The following is a 17,074-nucleotide window of genomic DNA, read 5'->3' as shown; positions in this document are numbered from 1 at the left end:
TAAATTGAGATTGATGGTCAGTAATTTGAAAACCTTTTAAAATTCACCTTTTTGCCTTTATTATCTGAGCTTCAATAAATAATGTTCATCATCCTATTAGGTGATAGTGATCTTTATGGTTATTTTCCTATACTAAACCTACTTAAAGCAAATCCTCATTCAACAGTACTCTGTAAAGGCGTATATATGCATCTGGGTGTTTATGGTATGCTCAAAGTCCTCATAAGGGGCCTTTTCGTCATACCGGGTATCAGGAAGTTTGAATTCTAGCCACTGTGTAAACACAAGGCGCCTACTATACCTACCTCTCTGCACCTAAATTCATTCCTCTAGTAAATGGGAGGCAGTATCAGATCAATGGTTCTTAGCCCAATCCAAAGCCCTGGATCTATAGGGGTCACTAAAGGTAATAAAAAGAAGCTTCAAGCAATTTTCAAAATCTCAAAAAGCTAAACAGAAATCTATAATTATTCCTAATAAGTCTGCATATTTATTATGCTTGCAAATGAAAATGGCAAGTTTATTGGGAATTATATCAGGTTAGTGTTTTTATATTCTTTAGCTCATATTTGAGTATATTCTCTTACTGACAATGAGTTATGGTTTAAATAGTCCAAATAGGAAAACGAATGATTATAAATACTGTTTATTTGGTGGACAAAATCTCCATGACTGAGTCCATGGAGAGAGGAAGAAATGTAACACAGGGGAAGTTGGTTATGAAAACACTGGAAACCACTGGAGTAGATATTCTCTAAGCTCCCCTTCTGTCCCCCATATCTTTTAAGACATTAGGACCTCCTACTACAAAACCAGCCTCCAGGAATAGTGGGCCTCTAGCCATCACCTTAGTTCTAGACCACTGACTTTCCAAAATATCTCCAGAATATCCAAAATATTCTCAGCCCATTGCAATCTTTCCAGGCTTCTGACCTTAGGAATCATTTGCTGCAGTAGAATATTCTGCCTCTCCTTAACCCTCTAGGGTCTGACCATGTGCTAACCTCTCAGCTTACTCTTAGAACTCTTCCTTTGTCTTCACACCCTTGTCCATTGGGCCAGTCATCCTGGGCATCATGGGTGCAGGGTGGTGTCAATGCCCAGTCATCCTGGTCCCTCAAGTGGCAAAAAGATGACTGTATAATTCTAATGGATTTGACACAAATAAAGTTGGTGAAGAAGGAAGTGTTTGTTAGTAAAATAATCAGAACCTACTCATTTTTGTTTGACTAGGAGGACATATTTAGCTAGCGGAGGAAAGAGCAGTAGCTGCTCAAAGAGCAGTAGCTTTTTCATGGTGTTAATGATGTAAAATTGATGAGATTTATATTCACACAACACGGGGACATTGATTTATAGGCTTTTGTGTGCTAGAATGGTGTGCAGCAAGGGGAAAATGGGAGACAAAGATGTTCTTCCCCTTCTTTCCCTTTCCTGAAAATATTTCTCTCTCTGCATAATGTGGAGAATGTCATCCACGTCTCCTATTAAATCAAAGTTTGACGACAGTGCCTTATTGATTGCCAAGTAGAATATTGCTCTAAAATTAAACTGCGATTAGAAGTCTTCCTTGTGGAATTAGATTTGGAGATGATTGTGCAATGGTAAAATATCACCTACCATGCAAGACAGCAGATGGAGATGTTTTAATTTATCTGGGAATCCTCATTAAGTGTTTTAAAATCAAAACATTTTTAACACCTGATGATACCTGCCATTGCCTCGCAAAGTGTAGCTGTGTGTGTGCGTGCGTGAAGTGCTTAAAGATATTTGTAACATTATCCTTTCCCACAGTTAGTTTTATGACATGTTAAAAAGGATTGCTCTGAAAGTAGCTCATTCGTTTGGAAACTAACAGTCATTGAGGGGATATGTCTCCACTTTCTCCGAGCTCAACCATGAAGACATAATATAGATGCTTAGAAATACAAATACATTAGAATTCTGCTAATCCCACAGTTGTATTATCACATTCATTTTAGCAACCTGGAGCATCATGCAAATACTTGTTCACTGAGCCTCAAAATTGCCCATGTCTTCAAGTAGATTTTATCAGCACAACCAAAGACAGTTGGAGCCACGAGGGACCTTAAACTATATATATATATCTATATATATATATATAACTATATACTATATATAAATCACATAGTACAGCTCTGAGTTCATTTATGAAAGAGCTGAGGCCAGAGACTGTACCAGCAGGACCAGTACTAAACCCAGGCCCTGTCTTTCCTACTAAGGATAACAAAGCACTGAAGAAAGGAAGCAAGATTATGCAAAATCAAGGTCTCCTTTCCTTAGACTTCTGGCTCCCTAGCCCAACAACAAAGACGACCCCCTGATGAGCTGGGATTAGGAAGGCAAGAGAAGGGTAAGGGACAGAGCTGAGAATATTCTGAATTCTAGCAAGTATCTGAGGTCAGGGAGAGTTGTAAATCGGAAGGTTTGGGATAAAGGCCAGCTACAGGGATTTCAAAGACAAAGGTCAAGGCAGCAAGACCCGGACATTTACTCTCGGGAACTGGCTGTCTTGGTGTCTGTTGATCAGTCAAGGCCAGAAGGATGAGGTGAGGCCCTTGGTCATGGGGATGGGGCCGCTACATCCCGGGAATGTTTCTGTGGCATCACGGGTTGTTCTGGAGGTGGCAGTGAGAACCACTAGAGAATACTGGGATAGTGTGGGAGGAGGGGGTGGGGGAAAGGCAAATGCTGGTCGCCCCTCTTCCACATTTCCTTTGGAAAACAGTTATTGTCTTGGCGAAACTTAGTCTAGATATTAAAGTACTGCCAACATCAAAGCATGTATTTGGTCTTAAAAGTACAGCCTTCAGGAACCCCCCATCTCTTTGCCATAGCTTCATTTACTTCATTTATTCCTCCCATTCTGAACTCTTCTTTTCATTGTGGATATGCTCACATGGCTTTCTCTGCGGACTCCCTGACCTGCACTTCGTTAACTCTCAAGGCACAGCTCCAGCATCTTGCCCATCCAAGGGACCTTCCCTGACACCCCATCTCCCTTAGTAACACTTCCCACCCCCAGATCCCACTGCACCATATCTGTCCTTCTACATAGGATGCTTTGCACTTACTTTTGTTCCTCCCTTATCCATTCATCCAGTTATTCACAGCACACGTTTACTGAGTGCCTATTATGCTCAGATCTCCTGCCATGTGCTACTGCTACACAGATGATTAAAATGCAGCCCTTTCCTGAAGAAGCTCACAATCTCATAAAACAGACAGACAAAGGAACTAATAATAATGATAAAATACAACAAGCTTTCTATTAAAGGTGTGTATAGTGCATCGCACAGGCTCGGGGCAGGAATGGAGGAAGGGCATCAGGGCAGACTTGACAAAGGAGGTGACCTTGAACTGAGTCTCGAAGGATAAATGGGAAGACCCCAGAAAATAAAGGGGAAAGGGAATTCTAGGCAGAAAGAACTGAGCATGCAAAGCCGTATAGGTCTCGAGAACAGGACATTGTGGGGAACATCTATGTACATGTTTTCTCTCCACTCTGGGAATGTTAGACCCTTCAGAGTAAGACTCACATCTGGTTCTTCTTGATCCTACCCCAGCTCCTAATACTGTTCCTTTTGAACAGTGAGTGCTACATACTGTTTGGGGAAGACAGGGAGGGAGGGAGGAGTGGAGGAAGGGAGGAAGAAAGGACCAAGCCATCTACAGATATGTGCCGTACAAGGTAGGTGCTCAATAGATGTTCAATAAATGAATGAATCAGGTTAATTCACACCGTTTCACATAGGATTCATTCTGCAAACACAGAGTTTCTTATCTGATCATCATTAAATCTCTTTTTTCTTTGTATTTCCATGAGCCATTTACCAATGTTTAAATGAAGTATCAAATTGTTTGGAGGGTTACTGTCTGACAGAATAAATTACAGAGAAGACTTAATTTGTAGTATGGTTCAATACAGCCAATTAAATACAGTATGGATTAGAAAGTCATCTGCTGCAGATTCTACCATTAGGTTTTTTAAAGAATAAATTCTACCCTATTTAGCCTGCATGTTATTATTGCGTGTGTCTCTCTGTGTGTGTGTGTGTATGAAATTGTGTGCTTTCCTGAGGCAATATTAGTAACAGGAAAAATACCCACCAGGATTCAAGTGAGTTAACAAAAAACAAAACACAAAAGCAGATAAACAGATAGACACAGAACAAAAATAGATACATGAAAAATACACTACTCCACACCACGAGCAATTACAGTAGTTAAAGCCTCACAAGACAAAGGGAGGCCCAGGCTCATTATAAAGGCCTTTCTCTATTCTAGCACATTTTTGGATGCGGTTGCTGTACTGCAGTGCCAATGAGGCTGGGAGGCAACTTCTGTACCAGCCCCCCGGGCACCCCGTTATCAAATGCCAAATGAAACAAGTCAGAGTGAATTCTTCCCTGGGTTGGCATCCTCAAATCTTCTAGAAGGTTTTACTCAAGGAGAAGACCAAATTTCCAAATAACCTAGTCTCTAGTAGAAGAGGCAGTGTGATAATTGAGGAACAATATGGATTCTGGAGCCAGAGAGAATGCAATTCAAATCTAAGCTCTGCATATCACTCTAACTTTCTGAGACTTCTTTTCTCTTTTTGTATAATAGGAATAATGATACGGAACCCAAAATGTTGTTGGAAATATTGATTCATATAAAATACACCAGGTAGATATGAGATGCCATTTTCTCCCACCAGGATAAAAAAAAAGTAATAATACTCAGTGTTGACCAAAGTATGGGGAGACAGATATTTTCCTGGGCTACAGGTTTGCTACATGTAACACAGAAATAATAATAGTATCATTATTTAGTGATGTTATGAAGATTAATAAACTAGAATATGTACAGTGCTTGGAACAGTGCAAGGCACCCAGTAAGAGCTGGTAAGTGTCCGTCATTAGGAGTATTTTTGTTATTGGTGGAAATGTGATTTGGAGCCACATTTCTGGAGGGCTGGTTGACCGTATGTTTCAAAGCCTTTAAGATATGCATAAAATGACCCTGATTCCTCTTTAATTATTTATCCAGAGATAATGTAAGATGTGGGCAAAGACTTGGATACAAAGTAGTCTCTACAGTGCTGTTAGAATAGTGAAGAGTTATAAATGTCCAAAATGTTGAGCATTAGCTGCCTGGTTGAAGAAAATATATTTTGCCATAAGATGAAACAGTATGCAGTACTGAAAAATCATCTTGTAGAAGTATTTTTTGCAATGAAAATATATTCACAACATCCTGCTGAGTAAAGAAAAGCATATTACAGAATACTATGTTCAATATGATCCTGTTTTTGAAAAAAATATACATATCTGTATATAACAAGGGTTCCCTCTTGAGTGGTGAAATTACTAGCGATTTTTGAAGTCTTACTTTTTGCTTACTTATGCTATCTTTTGCTACAATAAATATTTTATGTAATAAAGAAAACCATAAGATGCTTTTTCTTTCATATTTGAATTTAATGCATGCGCTAGCTATTTATGCAAGCCATCCTTGAGCCCATTTGGTCTTCCTCATTCTCAGCCCCCATAACCAAGTGTTGTCAATGTCACCTGCCAAGTCTCTTTCACTTTGTTCATTCCTCTCCATCTCCACCAAGACACCAGGTCCTGTAGCTGTCATTTCCTGCCTGGATTACTGCAGTTGCCTGAGTCCCTACTTACCCACTTGTGCTGGTCTCTGCTCTAATGGTCACACCACAGTGTGAAGGGATTGAGAAAAAAGTATGGCAAATTTGCTTAAAACATATCCAAGGCTTCCCATTGGTCTTAGGATAAAAACCAAAATCCTTGCTAAAAGGATGGCTTTGTTAATAAACTAGCTAACAGAGAAACATAAACTATCAAACAGAAAGAGGAACGAACTCACAACACAACCGTCCCCTTTGTTTTGTTTGATTAAACATCTGTGGCTCGACTTGTTGTCTTTAAGCCTAACCTTACATCTTTAAGAGTCTGTTTTCACAGCCTTGAAGAGCCGTAAGCAGACAGCACGGGTGTGAGCTTCCTGCTCTAGCCAGACCACATTTCAAGGACCCTGATAAACTGGCCTTACAGAGAAGAAAAAAAAAAAAAAGCAGACACAGCAGCTTCACAGCCATTTTTGCTATCAGTTGGTAGTAATGACTTTTTCCCCTTCTCTTTAACCCCAGTAAACCCCCCAAACCTCTTATCCTCCTCGCCAACACTTCTTTCTTTCACATCGTGCCCTTCCCACCTTTCTTTTTTAAAACTATTCTAAGCTTTGTGTGAGACTTCTTTCTCATCCTGTGACATGAGTCCCCGCCCTTACACTTTCCAGGGCCTACAAAGCCCCCTGTGTGGTCGGGCCACCTCCCTGGCCTCTCTACCACAGGCACTGGGGCTGTCTTCTAGTCCCTCAAATGCACCACCCTTCTGACTCAAATTTTTGCACATGTTGTTGCATCTGCCTAGAAAGCTCAACTCCTCCCCATCAGACCTCAGCAGCGATGTCTCTTCTCCTTGAAAGCTTCTCTCACTTTCCAGCAGAGACCAGGTTCCATGCCACAAGGCCTCTCAGCTTCCTGGACTTTTCCTGGGGTGGGGCAGGGGAACTCCCTCAGTTTGTCATTATGTGTAAAGGGAGGGGTTGATCAGTATCTATCTCCACCGCTAGAGGCAGCTCCGTCCAGGAAGGCAGCAACATTTTCTTTTTCTCATTTTCTTCTTTTTACTGTGATCCATGGTACATACATTTTCATTATTATTTTTTATTTCAATTTGTTATTTTAAAATATTAAGGGGGTATTAGTGTTTTTATTACATGGATGAACTGAATAATGCTGAAGTCAGGGCTTTTAGTGCACCTGTCACTGGAATAGCATACATCGTACTGGATAAGTAGGTTTTTGTCCCTCACCTCTCTCCCAACCTCCCCCTTAGTTTCCAATGTCCTTTATACCACCATATGATTGTGTATACTCATCATTTAGCTCCCACTTATTAGTGTGAAAATGTGGTGTTTGTTTTTCTATTCCAGAGATACTTCACTTAGGATAATGTTCTCCAGTTTCATCCAAGTTGCTGAAAAAGGCATTATTTCATTCCGTTTTATTGCTGAGTAGTACTCCATGGTGCGTGTGTATGTGTGTGTCTATGTATGTGTGTGTAAATATACACACCACATTTTCTTTATTCACTCATCAAGTGATGGGCACTTAGGTTGGTTACATATCTTTGCAATTGTGAATTGTGCTGTGATAAACATTTGGATGCAGGTGTCTTTTTGATAAAATGACTTCTTTTCCTGTGGGTGGATACCCAATAGTGGGATTGCTGGATTGAATGGTAGGTCTACTTTTGGTTCTTTGAGGAATCTCCACACTGTTTTCCAGCCCAAGCACCAAGTACAGTGCCTGGCATATTGTGAAGATCCAGTACATACAGGTTTTTATTGTTGTAGCAAAATACACATAACATATAATTTACCATTTTAACCATTTTTAAAACATTCAATTCTGTGGCATTAAGCACATTCACACTGTTCTGCAAACATCACCACTATCTGTACTGTTAAATGACAATGACCCATTTCCCCCTCCCCCTGGCCTCTGGCAACTGCCATTCTACTTTCTGTCTCTATGAATTTTTCAGTACTTATTTTTAAATGAATAATTTGAATGAATGTATCTGTCAACAGGATCCTAGGTCCAGGTCTGTCCCCGACTCCTCCTCCAATCTCACTGGCTCTATATCTGTTTCCCTCTCTAAGCCTTTTTTCCCTCAGCAATTAAAATGAGAAGGTGGGATTCAGTAAATACTCGTGTCCTTTTCTGCTCTCAACATTTCTTTAATTCCTTTTAAAAGTTTGTAACAACACAACAGCTATAAAAGACACCTTCTTCTTAGCAGCCCTCTAAACATATGTTATACACACACAGATCTGGGAAGATGTGCATGACATTCTCGCCTAAAAATAGGGAGTGACACTAGTTAACTAGCTGAGAGCATCCTAGACCTGTGATTTAGGTTTAAATTTGTCTAACAGGCTAAGTAGAGCCAGGTGTGCTTAATCAATTAGCAATCACCAAAGTGGCAACGAAGCAGATTTCTGCTCAGGAGAAGTAAAAACCACCCTACACAAGGAAACTGGCTTCAGTGCTAGTTTCCTAATGCTTGGGTTCAATTGGATTCCATGTCCCACTATCAGGGATGTGGCTACAGCCTAAGCACAGTTGGTAGTGGGTTAGACTAGCTGTCCTCTCTCACTCAGCTAACACTCGTTCCCCAAAGCCCTTCAGTGCTAGGATACACTAGGCCCTGGGGATACTAAGAGGAGTAGGATGAAATCCTGACTCTCTAAAGGTGGGGGGATGGAGGGGGGGGGGGGGAGAGAGAGAGAGAGAGAGAGAGAGAGAGAGAGAGAGAGAGAGAGAGAGAGAGAGAGAGAGACAGAGAGACAGAGAGACAGAGAGAGAGGGAGGGAGTGTGTGTGTGTGTGTGTATGTGTGTAAGGGAGGTGGGTCCTCCTTATTTGGCTAAACACTGAGAATAGTTTGTATATTGTGCTGTTCTGTCCCAACTTCCAGAAGGCATGTAGTATAATAGAAGGATTTGAATCTTTCTGTGGCTTTGTGGCCATGGGCAAGTTATCTTATCTCACCGAGCCTCAGTTTCCTCATCTGTAAAATGGGAATGATTCCTTCTTCACAAGGATGTAAGGACAACCACTTAACTTAACATGTCTATCAGAGTATCTGTTAGATGGCAGGCTTTTAACACTTTGGATCTTTTCCCAGGCAACTGTGTTTAAAGTTGTCAATCTAATGACTACATTCTTCAGTGTTCAAGCACCAAGAGTGGTTTCCTCAGGTAAGGTCTTCCTTGTAGCTGACAGGATAATACTCTTGGAGTGGCCAAAGGGTGTTAAGTAAGAAAGTCACTGGGAAGTCAAGTTGCCAGAAAAAGAAAAGACCAGAGAGTTGGAGTTTCAAACTCTATGATGTTATGTAAGAACCTGGATCCTGCCATTCTGGGGAATTTAACCCTGTAGTTATATAAATCAGTCAATTCCCTTTGTTGCTTAAGACTTTTGTAATCAAGAGACTTCTGAGCAATAGTAATCATTAGTATCTCTATCTTAGACAGGAGGAAAAAGGCTGAGAAAGAAGCGACCTGCCCAGGTGGTAGGAGGCTGACCTGGGCTTTCAGCAAGTCTCACTGACACTCAAGTGTGTGCCTACCCTATTGGGAGTAGTAGCTAATACTGAAATTGTAACTTTGCAATTGTTCTTGGTATACATTAGGATAAAGCAAACACGTTGTTATTAGAAAGCAAGATTTTCAGTGAAAGAAAAATGAGACACAAATATTTAAAAAGTTAAGAAATAACCCTGTAATGTTAAATTTGAATTGGAAATATCAATATGAACTTGTGATTTAAAAAATACATTTCGAGCACTGTTCCCTGAAAGGGTCTAGAAGCAATGAAGCCCCAGTAGCTTTGAGCACACATATTTTAGCTATTTATTATCTACCTATCTATTTATCTATTGATCTCTTAACCTATCTAGAGAGTCAGAGAAAGCAAATATCGCAAGAGGTTAAGTTTTAGAATTAGCCTTTGAAATTTTCTGTGTGTTTGAACATTTTCCTGACAACAAGTAGGAACAAAAAATTAAATCTTAGCATGCTCTTTTCTCTACCTCCCTCTGCCTTTCTCTGAGAACAGGAGAAATCAAGACACTGAACACTCCAATGACTTAATTGAACGTAGGCTCAGACAAAGGGCCTTTATCACTTCCACCTCAGTCAACCATTCGTCCAAAACAGAAGGGATCTTTAAGAAGACACATGGGCTCAGAAGTGCTTACAGTCAGAACTGCCAGTTTCCTTTGTTCGGTCTTGCATTCCCATGGCCAGCATGCACAAACATCAGTCAGTACCTTCCTATTTTCAACAACATTTTTAAAAGTTCAGGCTGAATAAATAGGGGAACAATTTATACTACTGAATCTCTGGGAAAAAGAAAGAATCCCAAACTTGGAAGATTCTCCAAACATATATAAGGATTCAGACTTTATCTTCATTATATTAAAAAAAGAGGGTGCTATTCAGAGAGTTCCTACTATGTGTTGGGCATCGTGGTAGGTACTCTTCATATATAGCACTCACTTTCACTCACCCAACAACCTTACATATCACTTCCCCTGCTTTTAGTGTTGAGGTAATGGAGACACAGGAGGGTTAAGTAACTTGCCCTGGGTCACACAGCTGATAAGGTAGACCTTGGACTGCTGCCAGGTATGGCTGCCTCTGGACTCCAGGCGGCCTCTATGCACTTGAATACAGTTTCAAATGTACTTAATGGCCCATGTTTTCATTCTCCTAAAATTCTTATTTTTATTTCTGTTTCTTTCTGCATGAAGGATCCTAATAACCATGGTAGGTATTTAGTAATATAACCAATGATTTCTACATTTTAGCTCATGGTGTAAAATTATTGTAGCAAGTAGGTAAATGAGTGTGGTTGAATGGAAATGAAACAGCATGTTTTGCCACAGTCACTGCAGAAACGAGGTCATTATATTTAATGGAAAATGACTTTTTTGTGTTGCAACAAGTCTGAAATTAACCTCTGCCTTGGTCACGTGCTAGATGGAAACTTACGAAAAAAAAGGGACGTGACAAAAAGCAGCCAGTGGAAAGAATGCTGGGTCAGGAGTGAGGAGGCTGGGATTCCAAGTCCCTCTGCCTTGATTTATAAAATGAGGTGGCTGGCAGATGGTGGTCATGGTGAATACTGGCTTCTAAGGGTGCTGAGAAAAGACATGATTTTGGCTAGACACAGGTCAGCACCTGGCATCCAGACCTGTTACGTGCTACTTTTGTCATCTTGGACAAATCACCTAACTTCTTTGCACCTTGGCATCCTCATTGATAACTTCATTAAATTGCGGAGAGAATTAAATGATGCTGGTAAAGTTCTTCGTGTTCTGCCTGGAGCATAGGGGTGCTTACTAAACGGTAGTTGCTCTCCAGCTCGAAGATTCTGTTATCCAAATTTGTCATGGTTACGTGTTGAATTATACTCCAACCAGTATGTTAAAGTCCTAAACCCCAGTACTTCAGAAAGTGACCTCATTTGTAAACAGTCATTATGGGTGTATTTAGTTAAGATGAGGTCATAATGGAGTAGGGTGGGCCCCTAATCCAATATCACTGGTGTTCTTATAAAAGAGGGAAATTTGGACCCAGACACGTGTACGGAGAGAACGCCATATGAAGATGATGGCAGAGAACATGGTGATGTGTACACCAGCCAGGAAATGCAAAGATTGTCAGCAAACCCCTGGAAGTTAAGGCTGAGGCATGGAACAGATTCTCCTCCACAGCCTTCAGAAGAAACCATCCCTGTAGAAGCCTTGATCTGGGACTTCGAGGCTCTAGAACTGTGAGAATATATTTCTGTTGTTTCAGCAGCCCAGTTTGTGGCGCTTTGGTGAAGCAGCCCCTGGAAACTAATACGGTCATCTTTTTATTTTCATTGCCAAGACAATACAGTGGTGAGACAAGGGTCAAAGGAAACCAAATCCTGCCTAGTATCTTGTCCCACCAGTGAGCCTCAATTTTCCCATCTGTAAAATGAGGGAGCAGCCTAGGCATAGTGGCTCGCACCTGTAAACCTAGCACTCTGGGAGGCTGAGGTGGGAGGATTGCTTGAGCTCAAGATTTTGAGACCAGAGTGAGCAAGGGTGAGATCCCATCTCTACTAAAAATAGAAAAATTAGCCAGGCATCATGGTGCACACCTGTGGTCCCAGCTACTTGGGAGGCTGAGCCCAGGAGTTTGAGGTTGCAGTGAAATATGATGACGACACAGCACTCTACCCAGGGTGACAGAGCAAGACTGTCTCAAAAAAAAAAAAAAAAAAAAAAAAAAAAAGGGAGCACACTGGTCCCTTCCAGCTTTGCTCTATTTTTTAACGCAGAATAGGAAACGTTTTTGTATTCCTATTACAGACAGATCTTGCTACTTAAATCAGATGCTTGCAGTGTAGTGCAGCGCCATGCAATTTATAGCTGCATCTATCCAATTATTTCTCATTTAGTGCTGTGTAGCACTCCCCAAATACAGCACCAAACCACTGAGGTGGTGGGCTGAGCTCTCTGAGTACAAGGATCAATTGTTTCTCTTACACTAATTGGCCCCGTGATTGTTAGGCTGTTGCCTTGGAAAATGAACTGTCAGTAAAAGAAATTAGCACACAATTTTCCCCTTTTTAAAAAATGGGCCAAATACCACCCTGTAGCCATCTCCTTCAACTCTCCTTAAGGTCTCAGAGGGCAAAACTGATACGAATTAAATTCTTGCTCTCAATTCTACCCTTTTCGTGTTAGAGATGAGAAAACTGAGGCTCAGCGGGGTTAAGCCACTGGTGCAGTTTTCAGTCAGTGGTGAAGCTCAGCGCTGAGGCCAAGCTTCATGCCCATTTTGCGACATCGGGTCATCTCCTCAGGGCTGTGATCATCAGGCTCTGCCCGGCTCTCTGTCCTCCTGGAATCTATCCTCATCTCTGTGCTAGACTCAGAGACAGCTGCACGGGAGGGCAGATGGAAGGGAGCTTGGCTAAGTCATTGGGTGTCTTCTGCATCATATACTGTTTGCTGCTGGCCCAGCTCTCATCTGACCTCAGGGCTCAATACTAGTGATAGGGCAACTGCCTATCTGCATCAGGCACTGTGCTGGGTGCCAGGGATACCAAGACAGAGCCAGCAAGACCCTTGCCTTTGAGGAGCTCACACGCTATGGGAGGGAAGGGAGGTCAGGTGCCTTTGGTGATGCTTTCAAAGAAACCCATTCCTTTTCTTCCTAGTGAAAATCACCATCTGTAATTAACCCTTCACTGCATGACTTCCTGGTTAATATCTGCCTGCTCCACTAGACTGCGGAGGCCAAGCAAGTAGTCCTGTGCCGGGTTCTGGCCCCACCACTGCATCCCAGCACCGAGTATAAGTGTCTGACACCTTGTGGGGGGTGGGGGGGTGGCGGTCAGCAATGATTTGTTGAGTGAATAAATGAATATTGTGCTCATGCTGTAATAAAGGTAAGAACAGGGCATGGATGGAGGCCTGAAGTGACTAGATTTGTAGGACTTGACTAGATAAAAATTAGTGACCGTGGGAGTGGTGGGAACCAAGATGCTCTATCCAGAGGGATAACAAAGACTCGTGGGGCCATAAAACAGCGTGCTATATAGGGAACTGCAATCAGTATGGGATTATTAGACCATAAAATGCTAGGCAGAGAGCGGCAGTCTTTGAAGGTGATGAGCTAGGCAGGGGCCAGGGGATGCAGGATTTTGAAGGCCAGGTTAAAAAACTGGGGTGGTTGAAACTGTCAGCTCCTTTCTAATTGACTCTGCTGTGAATCCCCGCTGCAGTGGAGCCTTCCCGAGCAGGCTGGAGGGTGGGGAGCTGAGCAGCCCCTCCCAGCTGGGGGTGCCTTTGGGGATGGGAATGATGTCCTAGGTCTCTAACAGCCATCGGGACGCTCGGCTAAAGTATCAGGGAGGGTGGTTCACACGCGAACAGATGGTTACAGATGAACTTGGATTTCCCTGCTGGAACAGAGAGTCCAGGGCCCTGGCCAGGCTGCAGTTGCACTTGGGCAACTGCTCTTTTGCCCTGGGTTAAAAAAGCTGCAGACTGTCTGGTCTGGGGACACTCTGGCAAAATTTTTGTGAACTGAGGATGAATCCTGCCTTCCCTCACCGCCTAACTCCTCCTCCTGTGGCCCATGATATGTGACCCACAGAGGTCCATTCAAAGTTCTTTAGCAACAGATGACAGAGGTCTGTCTTATGGAAAAATCTGAATGGGGTGATGGCAGTGGCAGGGGTGATGGCAGTGTGCCTCTCTGTTTAGTTAGCTGCATTGGCAGTCTTTGGAGACAACTGGATGTGTTTTCCTACCTCACAGCATGAGGCTGTATGCTGCTTCATGGAGAAATCGATGAGTGTGCATGTGTGTCAGCGCTGGATGGGTCTGCATCGTTCCCTGGGTCTGCCACTTTCTTCTCTACCCTGTGACCTTGGGGAGGTCACAGACCTGCTCCGTGCCCTGGCTCCCCGTTTGCGAGATGCTGTCTCGGAGCCCCACCTTGAAGACTGCGCGCTAAGCTCGGGTGTCTGACAGATGTAAGTGACTGCGAGCAATTTAAAAGGGCCAGAAAGAATTCTCGGCACAGAGCGAAATACTCTGTTTTTTCATTCACTGTCCTTTTAGAAAACAATCCCTGAAGGCCCACTGGGGGTTGGATGCCATGGAGGCACAGGGCATAGGGAAAGCCTGTGACCAGAGGCAGTCCCTGCTCTCTAGAAGCAGATAGTCTGCAGGAAACAGGTGCGGGGCCAACTGCAATAGGGTATGGCCGAGTTCTCGGAGAGGTGGAGCTGCACAGACCCGGCGGAGGGAGCACGCGCTCTGGGGCAGGCTGCTGGAAGAGGCGGCATTCAGGCTCATTCGCAGAAGACGAGAAGCTCCGAAGGTAGAAAGGGAGAGGAGTACATTGCAAGACAAAGGCAGCAGCAGGTGCACCGGCCAGGGCAGAATGAGGTGGCTTCAAGGAATTGCGAAGGGTCCTAGGGGTGGGTGTTGGCAAGATGTCAGTGTGAGGTTGTCCAGGGCAACTTCCCATTGCAATCTAAGGGGGAGATGGGCCAGGGCCAACAATGTGGGAGCCTGTGCGTGTCATTTTGTGGATTCTATCTAGATATCAGGGGTGATCCCCTAAAGGACTGGCACTCCTAGAAGGGTTTCATCCCCCTCTGGGTCAGCAACTCTCTGCTCCCTGAACCTCTTCTTCTCTGACTTTCCTTTGCTCAGAAGACTTGCTATGCCTATTTGCAATGACCTATTATCTGTATATCTGTCTGGGCTTCAGTTCACCAGTCCGTGTGAGAACATCAGTGGCTTGCCTACTTGGCAGAGCTGGTGCAAGGACCACAACAGACAGCAGTGGAAAGGAGAGTGCACTGTTGACAAAGATTCTCTCCTTGACCAAACTCTACTCAGACTCCTCTCAGCCCCCTTCTCGACTAAGCCTCAACCTTGGCCTAGAAAGGCGTGAACAAACACTAACAGAGTTTCTAACAGATCAAGGCCACATCCCTGGGATGAACCCAGGTCCCCTTAAAGTGCCTAAGAAAAGTCAGGACTGCCAAAAGAATTCACTGTTTCAGCCAACACCTGGAGACAGGGCCCCCGTCTCCCAGCCTCCTTGGGAGGGTGGGGTCCTCAGTGCGGTAAGTGCCAGTTAGCAAACCCACATGGGTTTCACGTGGACCAACCCCACCCTCAGCTTTTTAGAATTTTTCACTTCCCTGACTCTGTTCAAGCCCCTACCATTCCCTCCCGCCTCCTCATTCGCCCTTTAAAATGCCCAGTCACCTCTGCACAAATCGGAATGGAGCTCAGCTCCTTTCCCTACTGTTAGTGAATACAATCTGTTGCATGACTTTAACTCATGTCCAGCTGTGTTTACCTTTGACACCACACAGGCTGTAACAACCTCCGCCTACAGCTCCAGGCCCAGGCCCTGGGCTTAGGTGCCTTGTGCTCTATCTCAATTACTGTGATCCTGCAATTTGAGGCAGGCAGGCTGGTGGACAGGGACCGTGAAGCACAGTGGTTAAGAACACGGGCCCTAAGAAATGTTAAATGCCTGAGGTGACGGATATCCCAGTTATCCTGATTTGATTAATTCATACTGCATGCCTGTATGAAAACATCACATGTACCCTATAAAAATATACAACTATTATGCACCCATAATAATTGAAAATAAAAAGGATAAAAAATAAAATAAAAAGAACACAGGCCCCAAAGCTAGAGGCCAAAGCCTGGCCTTTCTACTCCCGCGCTGTGTACACCTGCTCCAGGCACTTACCCATTTCGTGACTGTGCTTTCTCACCTGCATAATGGAGTAACTGTTTCCACCTTACAGAATTGTTATGAGAATTATATGAATAAACATACGTGACATGCTTAGCATGGTGCCCAGAATAAAATATTTAATAAATGTTATTTCAAAGTTATTCAAAAAGTATCTCATGAGGCAAGAACTTCTGTTTATGCAAAATACATCCCCTCACTTAGCACACACCCTGGTGCATAGTCAATGCTTGAATGTTTGTTGAGTAAATGACTTAACGTGAGAAATGCTTATCTTTGCTCTGTTATTTCTACATGCTTTTCAGTCTTGTCCCAGAACTGTACTGTGACTGCTGGTTTGTGTACACACAGGAGCATTTGCGGCACCCTTGAGTGTATCTATGCACAATATGTAACTGCACGTTGTATAATACTAGGCAGATGAAGATGTGAGTCCTTGTGACACAGCAGACACCCAGTGGGGGACCATGAGGGGACATGGCCAAAATAAACACTTGCAGCTCTGGGCTCAACTGAGCAGAAGCAAAACTTGGCTTGAGACTGCTATAATGTGTTCTTCCTTTGTGTACCAGAATGGAATGAGGGACAAAGTGATAGGAGTTGTCAAGTTTTGAAATGAATAATAAGATGTCTTCAGAGTGAGGCATATAAAAGAGACGAGCTAAAAATATAGCCGGCTCCGAGAGCATCTGGGAAGCAGAAGGATTAGCTAGGCGCCTTTAATTGCAGCAGAACAAAGACCCCTGCTGAACGGAATGTTTCTCTCACCAGTTGCACCTGCAAGCAGGTAAGCACAAGGATGAAAACGCAGGGTATTTATTCTGAATGCCCTCTCCCCACTTCAGGAAATTAATTCCAAAAAGCAATTTCGTATCATTTGGACACAATGGGAAACATAAAGGGACTCGGCCAGTTTGGGGAGGAGGAGTTGATGTTTTTGGAGTACTTCCTACATGCCTGATGCTTTTCTTATAGAGCAGATTTAATTCTCATTGCAAGCCAATGAGAAAGGTTTTATTATCATTTATTTGACAGAGAGGGACACTGAGGCTCAGAGAGGTGAAACTGCAGGCCTAAGTTCAAACAGCTAGAAAGTGGAAGTCCTGGGATTAGACCCCCACTTCCGCCCCTCA

The 17,074-nt window shown here is 43.2% G+C and overlaps 1 protein-coding gene across 4 annotated transcripts in view; it reads right to left on the bottom strand.

The window, feature by feature from the left end:
* Positions 1 to 17,074, bottom strand: part of DAB1 (Dab, reelin signal transducer, homolog 1 (Drosophila)) — a 393,749-nt gene that overhangs the window by 66,159 nt on the left and 310,516 nt on the right. The gene's annotated exons all lie outside the window — the stretch shown is intronic.

This window comes from Propithecus coquereli, unplaced genomic scaffold (genome assembly GCF_000956105.1).
Source record: "Propithecus coquereli isolate 6110/MARCELLA unplaced genomic scaffold, Pcoq_1.0 Scaffold14, whole genome shotgun sequence".
In the NCBI taxonomy this organism is placed as follows: domain Eukaryota; kingdom Metazoa; phylum Chordata; class Mammalia; order Primates; family Indriidae; genus Propithecus; species Propithecus coquereli.
Note: the sequence above shows the minus strand (reverse complement) of the source record. Positions and strands in the feature narration are given on the sequence as shown.